Genomic DNA, 19,552 nt, shown 5'->3' with positions numbered 1-19,552 from the left:
AACCCACAGCGCCACCCGCGTCCCATGGGTGGCTTATTAGAGAGAACCAAACCTTGACCCCTGGCTTGGATGTAGCACTGAGCTTGTTTGTTTGCCTGTTTTCAAAAGGCGAGGAGCAGAGGAGATTTCAGGCTGTGTGCACCAGCAGGAGGCCTGTGTACAGCGTGGTTCGTCCAGCCAAAGATTCTTGGCTCACTGTTATGTGCAAACGTAGTCAATCAAACGGATTGACAGTGGATTCAGGAGGAACAAAAGAGCCCGCTTTCACACAACGTGGAATTATTTTACAGAATTTGCTGTTGCAAGATTGATGAGACTGTGAAGGGAGATTAGAAAAATTTGTGGAAGATAAATCTAATCAAAGGCTACTGGCCAAAACAACAGAATGGAACCTCTTGGGTTCAGAGGTATATAATTCTGAAGACCAGCTGCTGAGTGGGGTGGGAATAGCAGCCTCCATTCCTTGATGTGGGGAGGGAGGGAGGGCTTTTCCCACTGTGCGAAACAGGAAGCTGAGCTGAATGGATCTTCATTTTGAGGCAGCAGTGCCCTCTGCCTGGTTCCCTGTAACTTCGCTTCTCACAGTGAGGGAACCACCAGAAGGCCCTCAGCGCTGGACCTCAGCGTCCGGGCTGAACGATGGGGGTGGAGACGCTCCTTCAGGTATACTGGGCTGAGGCTGTTTAGGGCTTTAAAGGTCAACACCAAGACTTTGAATTATGCTTGGAAACATACTCGGAGCCAATGTAGGTCTTAAAAATGCGTATGACAGTGAATACAACATACAAAAGTACACTGGACCAGTTTGATGGGCAACTTCAAGGCCCCTGCTCTCTCTCTTCAGGACAGATGCAAGGAAATACAGTATGCAGCACATACTGTAGACGGTGGAACTCTCTCCCACAGGAGCCAGTGGTGGCCACTGCTTCTCACAACAGATCCTTATTTGAACACTGAAAGGCCAATTCTCTGTGGGATGCGGTACTTTGAAAAGTAATTATAGTTTGGGTGTTGCAAGGGGTTGATGACTTTTTCAAAACTTTCTCTCTCTCTCTCTCTCTCTATATATATATATATGGCTTCAGCAGCCATCTGGCTATCACCTTCTGAAATTCCTTTGTTATAATTTTGATCTTGTATATTCTGTATTCCCTCAGCAGCCCTGCAAACCCTGAGCTTCCGGTCGGGCGTAAGGGCTGCCTCAGCGGCCTTCCCATGGCTCCATAATCTCTTTATGAACAATGACTTGATTACTTCCCCACTTCCTTATTACATCAACCCTTTTGCAGATAACCCATGAATATCCTTACTATGAAAACAGCATTTTTAATAAAGGAGGTGGGAAAGCAGTAAATATTCAGTAGACTGGCCTTTTTGTCACCTAAATATTTCTGTGAAGAACAGGTTTCTGTGGGTGTAGGAAAACACTCGTTGTTGATAAATCCAACCTTTTGCCAAGTTTTAAACAAACTTAGATCTCTGTATTGTTGTTTTTTTAAAAAAACCCTGTAATATATTATGTCACTCCATTGACTCATTTAGTTCAGTATTGCCAGTGATGGGGGAAGAGAATAGGGCTTGAAGCTGGTCCTTGGAGATGGATCACAGTGCTGAGCCAGATTTGTATTCAAGGTAGGGATGAGGTGGGGGAGGGAATTGGGTTCATTTTCCACTATTATGCAGATGTAACTAGTTGCCAGGGACGCGGGTGGCACTGTGGGTTAAGCCACAGAGCCTAGGACTTGCCGATCAATAGGTTGGCGGTTTGAATCCCCACGACGGGGTGAGCTCCCATTGCTCGGTCCCTGCTCCTGCCAACCTAGCCGTTCAAAAGCACAAAGTGCAAGTAGATAAATAGGTACCGCTCCAGCGGGGTGGTAAACAGCATTTCCGTGCGCTGCTCTGGTTCACCAGAAGCGGCTTAGTCATGCTGGGAAAGCCCAGCCAGATGGGCGGGGTATAAATAATAAATTATTCTTATATTATTATAATGCTGGCCACATGACCCGGAAGCTGTACGCCGGCTCCCTCAGCCAATAAAGCGAGATGAACGCCGCAACCCCAGAGTCGGCCATGATTGGACCTAATGGTCAAGGGTCTCTTTACCTTTACCTTACCTAGTTGCCATTTCCCAGAAGAATGTTTTCAGAAATGCAGCAATCTTCCAAAATTCACCCTCTGCTGAATTTTGCAACACAGTTTACCAGCCAAGTAAAGTGCGCAGAAATGCATGCATTGGGGCAAAGTGTTCATAAAAACACATATATCCGTATGAAAATAACATACAAAAATGCAATGCTTTTTTTGTGGGGGAGTGCATATTAGCCCATGCCGAAATGTGCATGTTGGATAAAATTCACAGTAAAATTGCGTACGAATTTTCACAAGGTCTTTTTCCAAGCAAAATTTGCCAACAGGTGTGGGAATGTGGAGAACATGGGGAGCCCGGAAGCAGGACCTAAGCAAACCAGCACTCTCCCTTCTTGTGGTCTCCAGCAACTACTGTTCGGAAGCATAAAGCCTCTGACCATAGAGGCAGAACGTGGCCATCACGGCTAGTAGCCACAATTTGTCCATCTCTACACACATGCAATGGTTGTATTTGCTGGGGGAGAAGTGTTGCCTCCCAGAAACTGAATTCAGTGACATGAGTACAGGTGAATGACAATTCCTGCCTTGCTGGGAGGCTCAGGGCACCTAGAAATGGATAGTGTTTTTGAGGGGTCCACCCTAAAAGCTGGGTATAAAATAAAATCTTACATCACATTCACGGCATACATTTAAAGCACTATGATACCACTGTGTGTATGTAGTGTGGTGTAGGGGTTAAGAGCGGTGGACTCATATTCTGGTGAACTGGGTTCGATTCCTTGCTCCTCCACATTCAGCTGCTGGGTGACCTTGAGCCAGTCACACTTCTCTGAAGTCTCTCAGCCCCACCTCACAGAGTGCTTGTTGTGGGGGAGGAAGGGAAAGGAGATTTATAGCTGCTTTGAGACTCCTTTGGGTAGTGATCAAATCCAAACTCTTCTTCTTCTACTACTACTTTAAATAGTCATGGATTCTCCCTAAGGATTCTGGGAGCTGTGATTTGTTTCGGGTGCTAAGATTTGTTAGGAGGCTCCTATTCCCCTGCTTACATTCCTACAATTCCCAGAGTTCCCTGGGAAAGATGGATTGACAGTTAAACCATTATGAGAATTGCAGCTCAGGTGGTGGAGGAAATCGTGGTCTCCTAAGAATTTTAAGAACCCTTAATGAACGACAACTACCAACTATTTGGCTGCTTGAAGTTGTATCATACTGCTTCTGTTTTTCATAATTCCTTAATAAAAAGACCATGTGATTGTGTTTCTTTGGGGGGATGGGTGGACTTTGGAAGAATGAACCACCTCTATTCTGTGTTGATTGGTTTGTGTGTTATCAAGACTTGGCTGTTTCCTTTTGAGTTGATAATATTCCACAATGCTGACATTCAGCCAAAGAAATACATTATCCGAGACTTGCTTATCACCTTCTCTCCCCCCCGCACCACACACCCTGCTTATTTTATTGCTGCCTCATTTTATACAGCAGCACTGTAAATCAGTCTTTGCGAAGAAAAGGCTTCTGTATCTCACAAAATTGTGTAGGGTCCAGAATATTAGTGGAAGAGAGAGAATTGGACTGAATGGGGAAGATAATATTTCTCCTTAACGTGTGCTAGCTTTTCAATAACCCGGCGAGGTAAACCAGACAGAGAACAATTGGCTCAGTGTTATAAAGACCATAGTGTGGTCAGAGGCACTAGAATTGCTTGCAGGTGCAACTGAATGAAGATTATCACTAGCTATGAGACTGTGATATGCACAGTCTCATAGCTAGTGCCTGTTAATGAAATTTTGGGAAGAGGTGTGTTTTGCATGAGAGCACAACATAAGAAGGAAATTGTTGATTCTTTTGTGGTAGATCTTGCAACACATCACTATGCATGTTGGCAAAGAAGTAAATTAAGCTTGCTCACAAGTAAGGATGTTGGAGTATACTGATGGAAATGGAAGCAGGAGCAGAAATTGCTGGTATTCATTTATTTGTCCCATGTGGAGTGGACATCAATCCAGTGATTACAATTTGAAATCCCTGTTGTTGTTGTTGTTGTTGTTGTTGTTGGTCTGCAAATGGTATGTAAGTGATAGATCACCTTCTCTGGTTTGCATTGCATCTCCTTTGTTTTGAAATGAATGGTGTGGAATAAATACGTAAAGATCTGCCACATCGTGGAATAACATAGTTTTCGTTGGAAATCGATCTGCAGCAGAACAGAAACAGCACGGCATGGGTCAAAATGGAAACTGATGTCTCTCTATATCTCTACTCCCGAGTAAGTGTGCATAGAATTGCAGCTAAACAGTGCTACTTAGGTGTAAGTCCTCCACTGTCCAGAGGCTTACGCCCTACAAAGTTTGTTGAGGATTGCAGCCTTAAGGATGTTAAAACAGACATGCAGTTTTATAAGACTCACAGGCGCAGTTATCAGGAATCAAATAGTAATTAAGAAGTTAAAATATGTGGAAGCCAATTGAAACTTGGAAAAGACCATTGGAATTTGCAGAGCTGAAGCACCCCAGAATGGAAGCCACAGCAGTGTACTGGACCAGAGAGTCTCCGAAAGAAAAGAAAGTTCAAAACCATGGTGGAATATTTCAATGTGAACAGCACAGGAAACAGTTGGAACAAATCTGCAAAAAGATACACAAATGATTATCTATGTTGAGGAAGCACAACAAAGATTGAGGCACTACCTTTTAGCAGACCTGCCATATGTGTAACTCAACTTTGCAAAAGTTTGCAAGCATTCACAGGCTGACTCCAGAAAGAAACAATCTGCATGGTGCAAAAAAACCTAAAACCTAAAAACAAACAAACTGGAAAAGTCTATGGCACCAGAGCAGGAGCCTTTTTCTTGAAAGTCTGTAGGCGGCATCAGTACCTAGAGCAGGGTCAATCCATGGGGTGGGGAGAGACGACCTCCAGATGTTGTGGACTACAACTCCAATCGGTCCCAGACAGCGTGGTCAATGGCTAGGAGTGGTGGGAGTTGTAGTCCACAACATCTGGAGAGCACCTCAATGGCTACCCCAATCTAGAGTCTCGAAAATTGCTCTAAACTTAAATGGAACTGTGTTAAGATCTGCACGTGTAGCAGGATTTTAGCTATCATGGGATGGTGCACATTTGGGCACGGAAATAAGTATGCAGCTGAGTGCCACATTTTGGAGGAAGAATGCAAAGAAGAAATGCAGTTATTTTCTACTTGCTCTTCTGCTACCCACAACAAAATATTTTAGAAGATCTATACTTCCTATCGCTTCAAGACATAATTAGGATTTATTTATTTTTGCTTAATGCTGTCTAATGTCATCACAGTGATTTTGCAAATTTAAATATAGTAGATGTTTTTTGGATGCACTTCAAAAGAGATCACATAAGCATATGAAAAAAAAAAAGCTTGTCTTGGGTTAGAAGCTTCCCCCTCCCTTTCTTCTGAAAAATTCAACACTCTTGCCAGGTCGCTTGGTGGATAGTTATTTGCAAGCAACATTGCATCTCAACCCATACTGTGAATCTTTTTAAATGTGTTCCTGTGCAGGAATGTAAGAGAAATCTCAGATGCAAAGTCAAAACAAAACAAAACAAAACTTTCCTGGACTAGAGGTCAATTTTCACAGCCATCCAAGTGCCTTAGCATATATCCAAGGAACTGGCCTACCGTGTGCCTCCTTGTCTGTAAAGGAAATAAAATAATACAGTTTGGCAAAAGTCTTTTGTGGTCTGCCCTTTGAATACTTTTCATTTGTGGTCATTCCCCTCCCCCCCCCCCGGAAAGGCTATTTGCCATACCCTTGAGGACCAGTGCCCTGTATCAGTCTGATCTAATGTCTTCCAAGATACCAGGTTTCTTTGGCAGAAAACAGTATTACCAGGACTGTTAAGATAGCATAATACAGTGTTAAATGTAAGGTGCAGAGACATATCTGAGGAGCCTGATTGCATCCACTTTTTGCCCTTAACAGTGTGATCTTATCACAGCCCCCACCCCGTTGATCTCCTGCATTTGCGTCTCGAGGCCCCAAGACCCACCCCCAAAATAAATACACACAGACACTTATGTTAGTTTAAGTTTTGGGGCAGATTTTGGCCACAACTTTATTGAAATGCAACCACGTGAGCGGTATTGGCTTAGGCATTGACTCCCCACTATAACTGACTCCACCTCTCAGGGTGATCGTCCAATGGGGTAAACCAAACGAGGGAGCAAGGTCGATGAGGCCCAACCTAAGCTCATCCCGGGGTTCCTGTGGTCCAGGCATGGCCCTAGCCCCTCAAGCGGACTTCGGATGAGATCCAGGGCCCCCAGATTCCTTTAACGGAATACCCAATTCCTGGAGGGGCAGGTGATGGCCGCACCTCCCCTCCCCACAATTCAACTGAGCCAATGCCTAACCGCCACCTCGTGATGATTTGCTAAGGGGTAGGCGAAAACCAAATGGCTAAAAGCCAATCTGCCAAATGGAAAAAAATCCTACCCAGCCCCTGTTCCAAAACAGGCGACGTAAACCAAAGCAAGGCCAAGCGATTCTACCTAAACTAGGGAGGGTGGGAGGGTGTTCAGCCATGCAAATACAAGTGCCCCACTTGCATCACACTGCTGCTTTTAAAGCCCCTGGGATCATGCCACCTACTAGCTATTGGCTAAAACAACCTGGCATGATCCCAGGGAAATGCCCAGGACTTCCTGCCCCCCCCCCCCATTTCAACCCTGTCAGGTGAGCTCTTGGGTCCTGAGCGCAACCAGGACCCTCTGTTATGAGGATCCCATTTATGATACATCCCACGAAGCCAAGGTACTTATCGTGCGTTTTACGATGTGATCTTGTCTCAGTGTTCTTTCCTGCTCAAATTTTCGTCCATCAATTACAAGTCCAAACACCAGCCAATGGCACACTAATGTCGAGGTTGTGTGTGAAGTGGAGCTTCTAGGCATTTATTTTATTTTATTTTATTTTTTAAAAGAATTGTACCTTGTTTTCAAGGTACAAAATTTCCCCCAGCAGGTTATTTCTGGAGGGGGGGGGGAAACCATTTGAAATCGCTCTGGAAGTGCTCAGCACATCCATCATCTCCCTTCTCTGCTTCCTCCTCCGAAGGGGGAGCGTGTGGCTAAAAAGAGGCGTGCAGATGGCGCAGATGAAGAAAATAAGAGGTGACATTTGACAGTCCTCCTCTCTTTATTGTAAGATTAAAAGGAGGCAGAAGGCAATACAGTTTCTATTATTTATTAAGTGTCAGGAATGACCTTCACATCTGGAGTTGCAACATCCCTGGCACAGAATCTCATTATTTTAATAGCCATCAAGATTATTTACTGTGTTTCAGCACCTTGCTAAAACAGGAGGGTGATGTCTTACGTCTGTGTTGGTCGTCTCGTAACTGAAGACACCACAGTGCCTTTAGTAGGCAGCGACAGAAGTGGAATTATTTCCTTCTCTTCTCCCTCCCCCCCCCCCCCAGCCCAGCCAGTTTCATTGTATTCAGATGAGTTTGGGTTCTGTCATCTTCAAATTACTCTCCTGGCTTTAAAAAAATGTCCGTATTCCATTTGGCTGTTATCCACCATGCAAACTGCAGAATTTGACACTGCTAACAATTTCCTCTTTCATAAGAATCCCATTCCTTGTTAACTGGATTGAATGCATTTTAAAAATAGGGTCGTCTTTGTTTCAGATGGAGAAATAGGTTGGGTAACGTTATCTCTACCTCTCCTCAGCAATTCAGCGTCTCCCCGCCCCTCCCCACCATTCCATATTCCTTATGTAGTGGGGAAAGACTTTGTAAAGTGTTGCAGAAGAGTCAACCAGATTTCTGCGGCTGCTTCATTTTTGTGTGTGGAAGGCGCTTGGAGCAACTGTTGGAGCTGCAGCGGCAATTGGCAACTTAAGGGTTAATTCCATTGTCCGGTGCTGATGTTGTTGCTCGAGAGCAAAACAGGCAAGACTCCAACCTGTCTTTTTCAGGCTTTATTATCTGTACAAACTATTTACAGTGCAGAGCGTTGCAAGTCCATGTCTGCTCAGTCGCTAGCAGAATCTGGGAGTGGGCGGTCCTTATACCTTCCCCAGCATAACAGTTGTGTGTCTCCACCCTTCTCCTCCCCTCTCTGCGTGCAAACCTACTGCACAAAGTGGGCATTGGCAAAGGGGGACTTGCCTCCCCTCTGCTTTGCTCAGGCTCAGTGTTGAGGCTCTCCCTAGCATCTTCTGATCCCTGCGCCCCTTCCCCACTGGAGGCGGGGCTTCCCTTTGCAAGATCTTCGGAGGCTCCCTGTAACACAACTGCCCTTCCACCTCTTGCCTCTGAGCTGATGGCAGTTCCCTGACATCTGTTGTCACTGTTTATGGGGGTGTTAGGAGAGGGGGGGTACCTCTGGTGGGCGATGCATCATGCTTCTCCTGGGGTAGTTTGTCCTCATTTGGTCTTCACCCTGCACTAGGCTCTCATCTGTGGCTCCTGGAAACTGTCAGCATGTGACAGCAGCCACACTCCAGGAACAGCTTTGACTGGCTGGGCTTAACCAGGTGAGGGTAACCGGCGCATTTCAAACCTTCAATGAGTTAGGGACTTCCCTGCCATGCGAAGACAGGCTCCAGCAGATTAAGTGGATAAGATCAATAGCAGGTCCAACAGTCAAGAAGGTGGTTTCATGTGCTGTAGAAGGAAGCGAGGGGCAGATGGGGCTCGCCAACCTGGTAAGGTAGCCCGTCTTGAAGGAAAACTCTGTTCCAATTTGACCTCACCCCTGGAAGCACACTCCATTGTCTCTTGAGACAGATGGATGCTGACAAATTAAAGTCAGCAACCCAAGGTAGTGGTGGAGGCATTACTTGGCAACCAACCATTGGCTGAGACAGGAAGTGCTCTGATTGGCTGTGCTGCTGTGTGCTGCTGTGAGGGAGTTTTCTGGTGAATGTTAAGTTGGACCCAACCCTGCCCCTGATGAGACCTGCCCCTCTCTGTTTCTTTATCCTCAAACTATACTTTTTTTGGGGTTCAGTTTCCTCTGTAAAATGCCATCAGGATTTCTTTTGTCTCTAGACTCCTTTGTTATGTAAGTGACTTTGCTAACACCAACAACCACAGTGTAATCGTAGCAGAGTCACTTATTCCAGGTGATACAGGGCAACGGTGAAGTGCAAACTCTTGGCTCTTATGTTTGCATAACCCGATGTACACATTCTGTAGATCTGTAGTCATATCCCATTTCTTTTTATCTTAAAAACTGATAAACCACTCTTCAGATGCACATTTATGAATCTCAGAGTGGTTCATGATACACATAAAACATTCAGATCCATAAATAACAATAGTTTAAATGTCCAGATGGGACAGGCAGCCCTGTATCAGGAAGTTTTTAATGCTTGGTGTTTTATTATGTTTTTATATATTCTCTAAGCCACCCAGAGTGACTGGGGAAACCCAGCCAGATGGGCGGGGTATAAGTAATAAAAATATTCTTATAATTATATACTTTCAGCAACTACAGCAGCCAGAACTACAACAAAAAGGAATCAGTTCAATAGTCAGGAATTACCAGAGTAACTCCAGAGGTCTCTAACTGTCTGCAAAATAACCCCATCATCACTGCTTGCCTTATTGTTTTACCCCTTATGTATTTGCCGCCTTGTGCTCCTTTGGGAGGAAGGTCAGGAGATAATTTTAATTAATAAGCACACTTATTTCATCTGCATAGTCTAATCTGAGTTTGGACCTGGTAGTTGTCAGGAGCGAGCCAGCAGTAAATCACACAGAGTGGTTGACGTTAACTCTTTATTAGAAAACAGGATCTTCAAAGAAGTGCTAAGCCTACTGAGCACATAAACTCTTCTTCGGTAGAGATAATTGCGAAGACTGAAAGTCCCTGCCTTCCCACAGCTGCCTAAGTACCCTTCTCTTCTAGGTTTTCTCCAGGCAATCTGAGACTGTGCCGGTGTGCCTGGATCTGCTCCTTTTTCTTCATGCCTTTTCTGGTTCTGGGAGAACATCAGGAAGGGGAGCTTGTCACAGAAGGCAGGGGAGACACCCGGGACTCTGCACCAGCCCGACTCATCTCTGTCTCTTGGCCTTCCTCATCCCACTATCCTGTTTCAGCTTCTGCCTTTGAGTCTGCACTGCTCTCTGTCACAGACTCTCTCTCCTCACTAAGCCCTGTTACCTCTTTAGCTTCCGGCACCTCCTCTTCCCAGACTTTTCCCTCTTCTCCCTCTGACTACTCACTGTTGTCCCACCACCAAACTCCAGGCTCTAAGTCTTCTTCCCTTGGGGGTCCCCTAGTTGGTTCCTCCTACCATTCCCCTGCATCCAACCAGTCTGTGACAGTAGTTGTGAATCATTTCACTTTTAATCAGGAGGGTGGACTAGGCAATCTTTGGTTGTTTCTATATCTTTCATTTTCTGCTACTCTGAAGAACTGACTGCTTTAGAAATCTAGTCCTGAGCCACTTCAAAGGTGCTGATAAATGCCTTTGATCTGCCAGGTTGGGATTGGAGGATCCTAATCTCCCTAACCAACATGGTATTACTTATATTTTTCTTTTCTCGTGTGACTTTGCATTTTCTCCCTTGCTTGTTTAATATAGCCGAATTAAAAAAAAAAGGGGGGGGAGGAAAACCACCTTCAGTTAAAAGCCAAAAAAAAGCCAAAGACCCAAAGAAAACTCTCCTTCAATCTTTGCTCCCCGCCCCCCTTCAGTCTGTACCAGAAGCTGAGCAAATACCAAATTAACCCCCCCTCCTCCAAGATCCTGGCTGGTGCCCAAAACCCTTCCAGAAAAGGAAACATTGATAAAATCAGCATCTGCCTTGTACAACAAGATAGCTGAAGAAAGGCTTGTGCCTTTGGTGGTTTGGCTGTTTGAGTCTGTGTATAATCCATGTTGTATTTTGAACTGCGGGTGCCTATCCACAATTACAGCTCTCTCGCTGCTCAAGAAACCTGGCCAAAGTACATTGTGCCGTGATCGTTTTTGTTGGTTGCTTTTGCACAGCAAAGGATTCCTGCAAATGAAAAAAAGTCTTTAACTTCTCTCTCTCTCCTTCCTGTTTTGATAAGAAAATAATATAACAAGAGTCGAGTTCCTTCTTTACAAGGATGAGAGCCAAGACTTTTTGTTGTTGATTTAAGGAAAAGGACTCGGCGTTAGGTTTCCAGTGGGAATAAACAGCGTATAATTTGAGATCTGAACCGACTCCCTTGCTAAGATGTATTTTGGGACACGTGGAATAATAAAACTTGTTCTATATTTGAACTTCAGTGGTATCCAAGGTTTTTGTTTCATTTCCAGGCCAAGTCCAGCTCTTTGGGGGCCTTTAGTCAGCTTGGCTGGGGTGGGGGTGATGACTTTACATATCTGGGGGGGGGGTAGGGCTAAGTAGAGGCACAGCCTGGTGTAAGGAGGCACTGATTTCCATCCTGTCCTGTGTTGATGGCAATCAAAGCTGTTTCCGTTCTACTACAGTTCAGCTTCTGCTAAAACCTCCTCTACAGCCAGAATGAATGTGATTTACTACAGAAAAATCAGCAAGGCATTTAAATGGAAGGGAAATGTTAAGAACTGGGCAGAAAATACTGTAATTATTTATGTAACATTCATGGACACAAACATATTAGCCAATACCACTCACATTCGCTTGCATGATTTCCGTTTATGAAATCGGGCGAGCATGTGAATTGTGGCTGATGGAATACTCCAGCATCCCTTGACACAGCTAATTGAGGCTGAAAAGAAGTCAGACAGGTGAGCTGAGGACCTGTTCTGCAATGGGGTTCACTCTATTAGACCAGGGTCTAGATGAGTTGGGAAGCAGGTAAGAGCACATAACAAGAGAGAACAAAGATGGCAGCACTGAGTCTGATTTGATGGGTCTGGGCATGGCGACTGCCCACCTGCACCTATGAGATATGCAAACACTGTTTGTTTGTACCATGCTTTACTTTGCTATATTTGCATTTGTGCATGCATTTGTTAGACTGGTGAAGTTGTGATTCCTGCATTGTCAGGATTGGTCCTTCCAACTCTACAACTTGATGATTCTATGAGAAACTTTACTTTGCTCCCGAGAATTAGCCTGATGAAGCCAAGTGACTAATACACATTGCAACAATGCAGCATGTACTTGGAACTGGTCATTTGAATTGAGACCATTATGCATGTGATATACCAATGGCAGAGGAACAAACAGGCTCTGACCAATACCAATGGAGGGCATTTGGTTACAGGATTGGTGTGGAGCTCTTTCTGCATTCTTGATTGCTGAGCAGCAGACCTCATGGCCAAGTGCCAGATGAGACCAAAAACCTATCAGCCTTGCCCAATCAGAAGGCTCTCTAGATCAGCATGCTTTTTCCTATAGAGGCTGACCATTGTGGCCATCTTTTCTTATATGTGAGTTTGAGTTAGTTAATTCAGATAAACTGTGTACCATAAAGGATTCCTTTGCGCCAATTAAACTGTAAGAGATGCAGTTGTGCACCAGAGGATTAATGGTGATTTCAGAATGAAGAAATACAGTAGTAGTAATGTTTGTGGCTGGCTGGGATCCTGAACAGGATCCTACCTTTTATTGCAGATTTCGGTTGTCTCTCTAAATGCATCGCTCTTACGTCTGAACTGTGAGCTTTCCAGAGGCATGTGGTTTCTTAAAAACAATTCACTGAAGTGGTTGGATGGAAAGGTCCATATAGTTAAAGCTATGGTTTTCCCAGTAGTGATGTATGGAAGTGAGAGCTGGACCATAAAGAAGGCTGATCGCCGAAGAATTGATGCTTTGGAATTATGGTGCTGGAGGAGACTCTTGAGAGTCCCATGGACTGCAAGAAGATCAAACCTATCCATCAGGAAATCAGCCGTGAGTGCTCACTGGAAGGACAGATCCTGAAGCTGAGGCTCCAATACTTTGGCCACCTCATGAGAAGAGAAGACTCCCTGGAAAAGACCCTGATGTTGGGAAAGATGGAGGGCACAAGGAGAAGGGGACAACAGAGGATGAGATGGTTGGACAGTGTTCTTGAAGCTACCAGCATGAGTTTGACCAAACTGTGGGAGGCAGTGGAAGACAGGAGTGCCTAGCGTGTTCTGGTCCATGGGGTCACGAAGAGTCGGACATGACTAAACGACTAAACAACAACAACAACATGCAGATTCCAATCGCTGTCTCTCATCCCACCCCAGCTTTTTTTTACTCCTCTGAAAAAGCACTGGTCTGAGCTGCATGTGAACAATTTCTGTGCAGTAAATCCACAGCCTGTCTTTGGGCTTCCAGAAGCATTAGTTGAATTGTTTGAATCAAGGGCACAGTGGAGACTGTTCCATTCAGCGCCCATTTGTTCATCCTGATAGCCCTTTGTTCCAAGAGTTGGAGGGCTGCAAATTTTTGCTGATGAAAGTGCAAAAACAGCTGGGGTTTTTTGGGTTGTTGTTTTTTTAGCAGCTCTCTAAGATCAAGCTACTGTTTGTAGACCTCGGCAGACAACTGGAATGCATCCTCTGTTCGCTGGCTTTGCACAATGCAAGCTTGTGACCTCTGCCTCTGGGTGCTGGGGATCTGAAAGCGTTGACGTAGAAGACTTGGGCCTCTGCAAAAGCTTAATTATGTTGAGTGGATGTGGATGGCATAACTGACCGAATGCTTCTCTGGAAATGCTTCCAGACATTTATCACAGAATCTGTGGCATCCTAAACTGAGTTGTTCCAGATGGTCGCCATGTATTGTAAGCAGAGAGCAGGGAGCTATGGGACAAAAAAACCCCCCAAAAACCCTGGTGTGCCAATTCTAGACTTTCACCATCCATGACCTACCAAATTGGTTGTGTTTAGGGCAACGTGCTTCCCAGTTTGTATCTTCAAAAGCGTAACCACTGCATTTATTTAATGGGAGCCCTTCTGAGATCGTATTGCAATCTCCCCCAATCCGGTTGCTATGCAGAAACCCTGTTCAGCAAACTGGGGGAAGTCTTTAATATGCATAGAACAAGTTGTACATACCCTGAACAAGGGTCATTATTTTTTAAAAATCGTTTCAGAAGGGCATAACATCCACTTCATACTGTCCTGGCCCTCCGTGCCAGATCAAGAACTTGTTCTCCCAGTCCAGTTTCTGCCAAAGGCTTTAATGCATAAATCAGATTGGAACATAGCCAAGGCATGGGTAACAAGGTGCAGCTGGCACAAAAGGGTTAGAGGCATGGCTATGTGGAAGCTAAGATATTGATCCAACATGCCCTGTACACTTTCCTTTTGAAGAGTGGGGCAGACACAGCCTTAGTGCAGTAAGCAGCCTGAATTCTGGGACCAGGTAAGCATACAGGTGCTCCTTTGAGGTGGTTGGGTTTGTGAGGTCCGTTTGCACCTGCGCTGGTTTCTCCATGTCCTTGGAGATGGGGGTGGTGTTGACACTGACTGGCATCTGATTTAGTCGCCTCTCCAAAAGAGAGAGGCTTTTTACTGATACAGCACAGCCCCACAGCAGGAGGTGGCTAAAGGTAAAGGGACCCCTGACCATTAGGTCCTGTCGTGACCGACTCCGGGGTTGCGATGCTCATCTTGCTTTATTGGCCGAGGGAGCCAGCATACAGCTTCCAGGTCATGTGGCCCAGCATGACTAAGCCGCTTCTGGCAGTGCACGGAAACCTATTTACCTATTTATCTACTTGCACTTTGACGTGCTTTCGAACTGCTATGTTGACAGGAGCAGGGACCCAGCAATGGGAGCTCACCCCGTCATGGAGATTTGAACCGCCGACCTTCTGATTGGCAAGTCCTAGGCTCTGTGGTTTAACCCGCAGCGGCACCCGCGTCCCAGGAGGTGGCTAAGGGGGTTTGATATCCTAGGGAGTGGAACAATCCTTTGCCAACCCACTTGAGCCTCCATCCTCATGACTGGGGTTGCAGCGCTCATCTCGCTTTACAGGCCGAGGGAGCCGGCGTACAGCTTCTGGGTCATGTGGCCAGCATGACTAAGTCACATGTGGCGAACCAGAGCAGCGCACGGAAATGCCGTTTACCTTCCTGCCAGAGCAGTACCTATTTATCTAATTGCACTTAGACATCCTTTTGAACTGCTAGGTTGGCAGGAGCTGGGACTGAGCAATGGGAGCTCACCCTGTCACGGGAATTTGAACCGCCGACCAGTGGCGTAGCGTGGGAGGAGCAGGGGGGGCCAGCCGCACCGGGCACAACATCTGGGGGGGGCACGCTCGCTGCCTCCGGAGTCACCGAAGAGCCTCGGGCGCAGGCTGTAGCAGAGCCCCATGTCTCGCGGAACCGACGAGCTGTGCGTGCGTCCGGGCTGAAGGCGTCCGGCAGGCAGCGGCTCTCAGTGCTCACCGCGGTCCCCGCGCATCAGGGCCGCGGAGGGTGCACCAGGCAGCCCCTCCTCACAGCCCCGCTGCCGCCGCCGCTGCAGCTGCAGGGCCATGTTGCATTTTCCTCGCCTCTCTGCCCTCCTCCTCCTCCAGGCAAGTGGCGTCATTTGGGCGGCAGCACCAGTGGCAACTCGCCTCAGATCACCTGACACGGACCCCCCGCCGCCGCCGTGGCTACCTTACCGTAAATACCCCAGCCCAGGCAGCAGCAAGAAGAAGCTGGCAGCGGCGGCAGGTTAGGGGCTAGGGGCGCAAATTACTTGCCCTGCCCCGGGTGCTGACAACCCACGCTACGCCGCTGCCGCCAACCTTCTGATTGGCAAGCCCTAGGCTCTGTGGTTTTGATAACAGCGCCACCTGCGTCCCTCCCAAGGGCATACAACTCCCCAAGTTCCTCCCATTCCTCCTCAGGATTCGGACATCCCCTCCAAGACAGCTCCACGGGGTTTATGGCACACACAGAGAGATTTCTGTTTCTGGGAGGTGCAAGCTATCTTGGTGATGTTCAATATTTTCCCGACACAGAGATACCCTTGTAATGTTGTTGCTTTTCTTAATTTTCATAGTGGAATATAGACAATTACCAGCTGAGATATCTGTGTAAGGTTGGTTGGTCTAATTGATTTTTCTCCACTCAGAGGCATCCATGCACGCTATAGGTATTTGGTGCTCCGAATGCTGCATTAATGGGCATTTAATGTACATTGCAGCAGGGAGACTGACATTTAGGAATCAGGGAGGTAAAATACAGTTATCTCGTTGTACTGTTGCCAAATCGCTCTTGAGGGAGAATCACAAAACTGTGTTGTAAAAAAAGCTTCTTGAAAATACAGTGGTACTTCAGGTTACATACGTTTCAGGTTACATACACTTCAGGATACAGACTCTGCTAACCCAGAAATAGTGCTTCAGGTTAAGAACTTTGCTTCAGGATGAGAACAGAAATCGGGCTCCGGCATCACGGCAGCAGGAGGCCCCATAGGCTAAAGTGGTGCTTCAGGTTAAGAATAGTTTCAGGTTAAGTACGGACTTCTGGAACGAATTAAGTACTTAACCTGAGGTACCACTGTACTTGATTGTGTCTGTCCCTTGATAGTAGTCTGGGGTATCTCATTCTCTATTTTTAGGGGGTGAGGCTACACACAGAAGTGTTGGAAGATTCTGACAGTTTAAAATATGGCAATAGAAACTGCTGGTGTTCACGTATTTATCCCATGTCCCAAATGGAAATCAATCCAGTGAATAAGAGCAGTATTCGTTGTGGTTCCTTTCAGTCTGCAAATGATATGTTATTGATTTCATCCCGCTATTTGCCTTGTGTTTCCTTTGCATAGGAATAAATGGGTTTATTAAAAACCGTAATGACAATGCCCTTTACATAAATATTGTGTGATTTAATTAACATCTAATTTCACCACAGAGGACAGTGAGAAAAATAGTGTCATTTTTGGCAGAATCTGAACTGCAGCAGAACAGAAACGGTGCTGCGTGCGATGAATACAAGGCAGAACAGGAGGTGGGGAACAACATTATGGTGCCACATAGCTTAGTGAAAGCTAGCTTGGTCATAGACTGCTTTTTAAAGAGGTATTATCTATCCTATTCTTTTGCATAAATAGAACTGAGAAAGCAGGTCCTTTTACCCTCTTTATATCCCTTTGGTTGCCAGTTATGTATGTCTTACTCAAGATAGGTAAAGGGGCCCCTGACCATTAGGTCCAGTCGCGGACGACTCTGGGGTTGTGGCGCTCATCTCGCTTTACTGGCCGAGGGAGCCGGCGTACAGCTTCCAGGTCATGTGGCCAGCATGACTAAGCCACTTCTAGCGAACCAGAGCAGCGCATGGAAACGCTGTTTACCTTCCCGCCGGAGTGGTACCTATTTATCTACTTGCACTTTGACGTGCTTTCGAACTGCTAGGTTGGTAGGAGCAGGGACCGAGCAATGGGAGCTCACCCCGTCGCGGGGATTCAAACCACGACCTTCTGATCAGCAAGTCCTAGGCTCTGTGGTTTAACTCACAGCGCCACCCGTGTCCCTAACCTTACTCCAGATAGCAACTAGTTAAAAGTTTTCTCGAGATGATGTACAATCTTCCAGAGAAGTGAGAAACTGAACTCTCAAGGCAGAAGCTTCTTCTCTTCCTTCTTTTCTGCCTGGAGACAGAATCTTGAGGTCACTGTTTATTGGCCACGGTCATCAAAGTCTGCTTGGCCGGCTATAAATATGGGACGCTGAGGCAGAACAAGCTGTTCCATTAGTTGGTAGGCAATGACCTGCCACCGTCCAAATTAGGGGAATAATTCTATCCTTAGAGAGCTCAGCTAGATGAGGTGGCTACCCACCAATTACTTCACAGCCTTAGAACGTCCGATGTTGTGGTTTATTCATTTATCTCTGAGTATTCTAAGCGCTGTTCTTACTCATGATTGTGTGCTATTAAAAGTTCTCTCTTTTATAAAGATTCTTTATTATAAAACAATTTACATAGTACATAAACACAACAAAAAAAGACATAAACAGACCATAGACACTGACTAACACCACCTCATTTGACATCACATACCCTTTAACTTCCGATTCACCTCATGGTGCTTTTTATATCTTATTAGTCTATACACACTTCATTTTTATTATTCTTTTCAGGTAATTGTCAGGGGGGAAATTACTTTATAATTTCCTTAAACTTCAAGATTCAATCCAAATCTGTCAGGAGATTTGTGTTATTACAGTACTTTTTAAGATCTTCTTTGAACATTGTCCAATCTTTACTAAATTTCTGGTTAGAATTTCCTCTTATTCTCCCAGTCATCATTGCAAGTTCTGAATATTCTATCATCTTTGCTTCCCAATCAGTTTTTGTGGGGATTACACCACCTTTCCAGTTTTTTGCTATTAAAATCCTCACTGCTGTGGTTGCATATATGAAGAAGGTTCTGTGGTTTTTTTGTATATCAATGGACATAATGCCTAACAAAAAGGCTTCAGGGTTTTTTTAAAACGAGAATTTAAAGATATTTTTGAGTCCATTGTATATTATATCCCAAAATTCTCTTATCTTTGCACAGTCCCACCACATGTGCATAAACATACCAACCCCTTTTTTGCATCTCCAGCAGATGTCAGAGCTTTTCTTGTACATCTTGGCCAGTTTGGCTGGGGTCAGATACCAGCTATTAAAAGTTTTCTTAAGGCCGTATTCAGTGTTCTCCTTCCATTAGCACAAGGGGTCTTGCGCTAAAGGATGGGTGAGTTTCAGTGTCGCGCAACTGAGGAATCCAGTGCTACAGTTGTACAGGCGGAAATGTCTTGCACAACAGATTGCTCAATATGTTGTGGAACAAAATTACCAGAGGCTGCTTCTGCATTCTCTTGCACAACAATGTCCCACTGGCACAAAACAGTTTACCGGGAGAACCATTACGCTGCTAAGTGACTTTAACTTAGAGCCACATTGGCTGCAACCCTCAATCTGTAGCGACGACAGATACACTGCTGAATCTTACCTGTTATGATAGGAGGTACATGCTACCATGCGTAAAAGCAATAATCTGTTTGTGACCCCATTTTAAGATTCAGGCTTATGAGGTAATGTCTCAATCAGGCTCAGATCTCCAATCCTTCAAAGGGGGGCTTGCGGGAGATTGTCACCACAGTGTTGTACCTTTCCTTCTGTTAACCTTAGATCCACATATATTATAAGCGGCCCAGCTTCCTGCTGGAAAGAACTAATACCCTTGGATTTCTGGCACTTTGAAGTGGGAGGTTAAATATTTACCCAATTTGGTTATTTCAAGCAGGTTATTAAATGAAATCTAGGGTTGGGGAGTAGGATCTCTGGAGACAGGATTGATAAACAAAATAACATATAGTTAAACCCTCACATTTTACCTTTGTGTTGCTTAGAAATGGGGTCAAAATTCAATTCATTTTGCCCATGTATTACTCTCTTTCTGAGATCACATGCAACCCAAGACACAGCCATCCTTCAGAATTCACATTTGTTTGAATATTGCAATGCAATTCTCCAGCCAAGTAATGTGTACAAAAATTAATATACTAGGCTGAAGTGTGCATATAAATGTATATGTTCAT

General features: G+C 45.4%; 1 protein-coding gene across 9 annotated transcripts in view; it reads left to right on the top strand.

Annotated features, from left to right (window-relative positions):
- The window catches only part of ARVCF (ARVCF delta catenin family member), a 330,432-nt gene that overhangs the window by 38,159 nt on the left and 272,721 nt on the right, over positions 1 to 19,552 (top strand). The window lies entirely within an intron of this gene.

Source organism: Podarcis erhardii, assembly GCF_964252035.2.
Source record: "Podarcis erhardii genome assembly, chromosome: 15".
NCBI lineage: Eukaryota > Metazoa > Chordata > Lepidosauria > Squamata > Lacertidae > Podarcis > Podarcis erhardii.
Note: the sequence above shows the minus strand (reverse complement) of the source record. Positions and strands in the feature narration are given on the sequence as shown.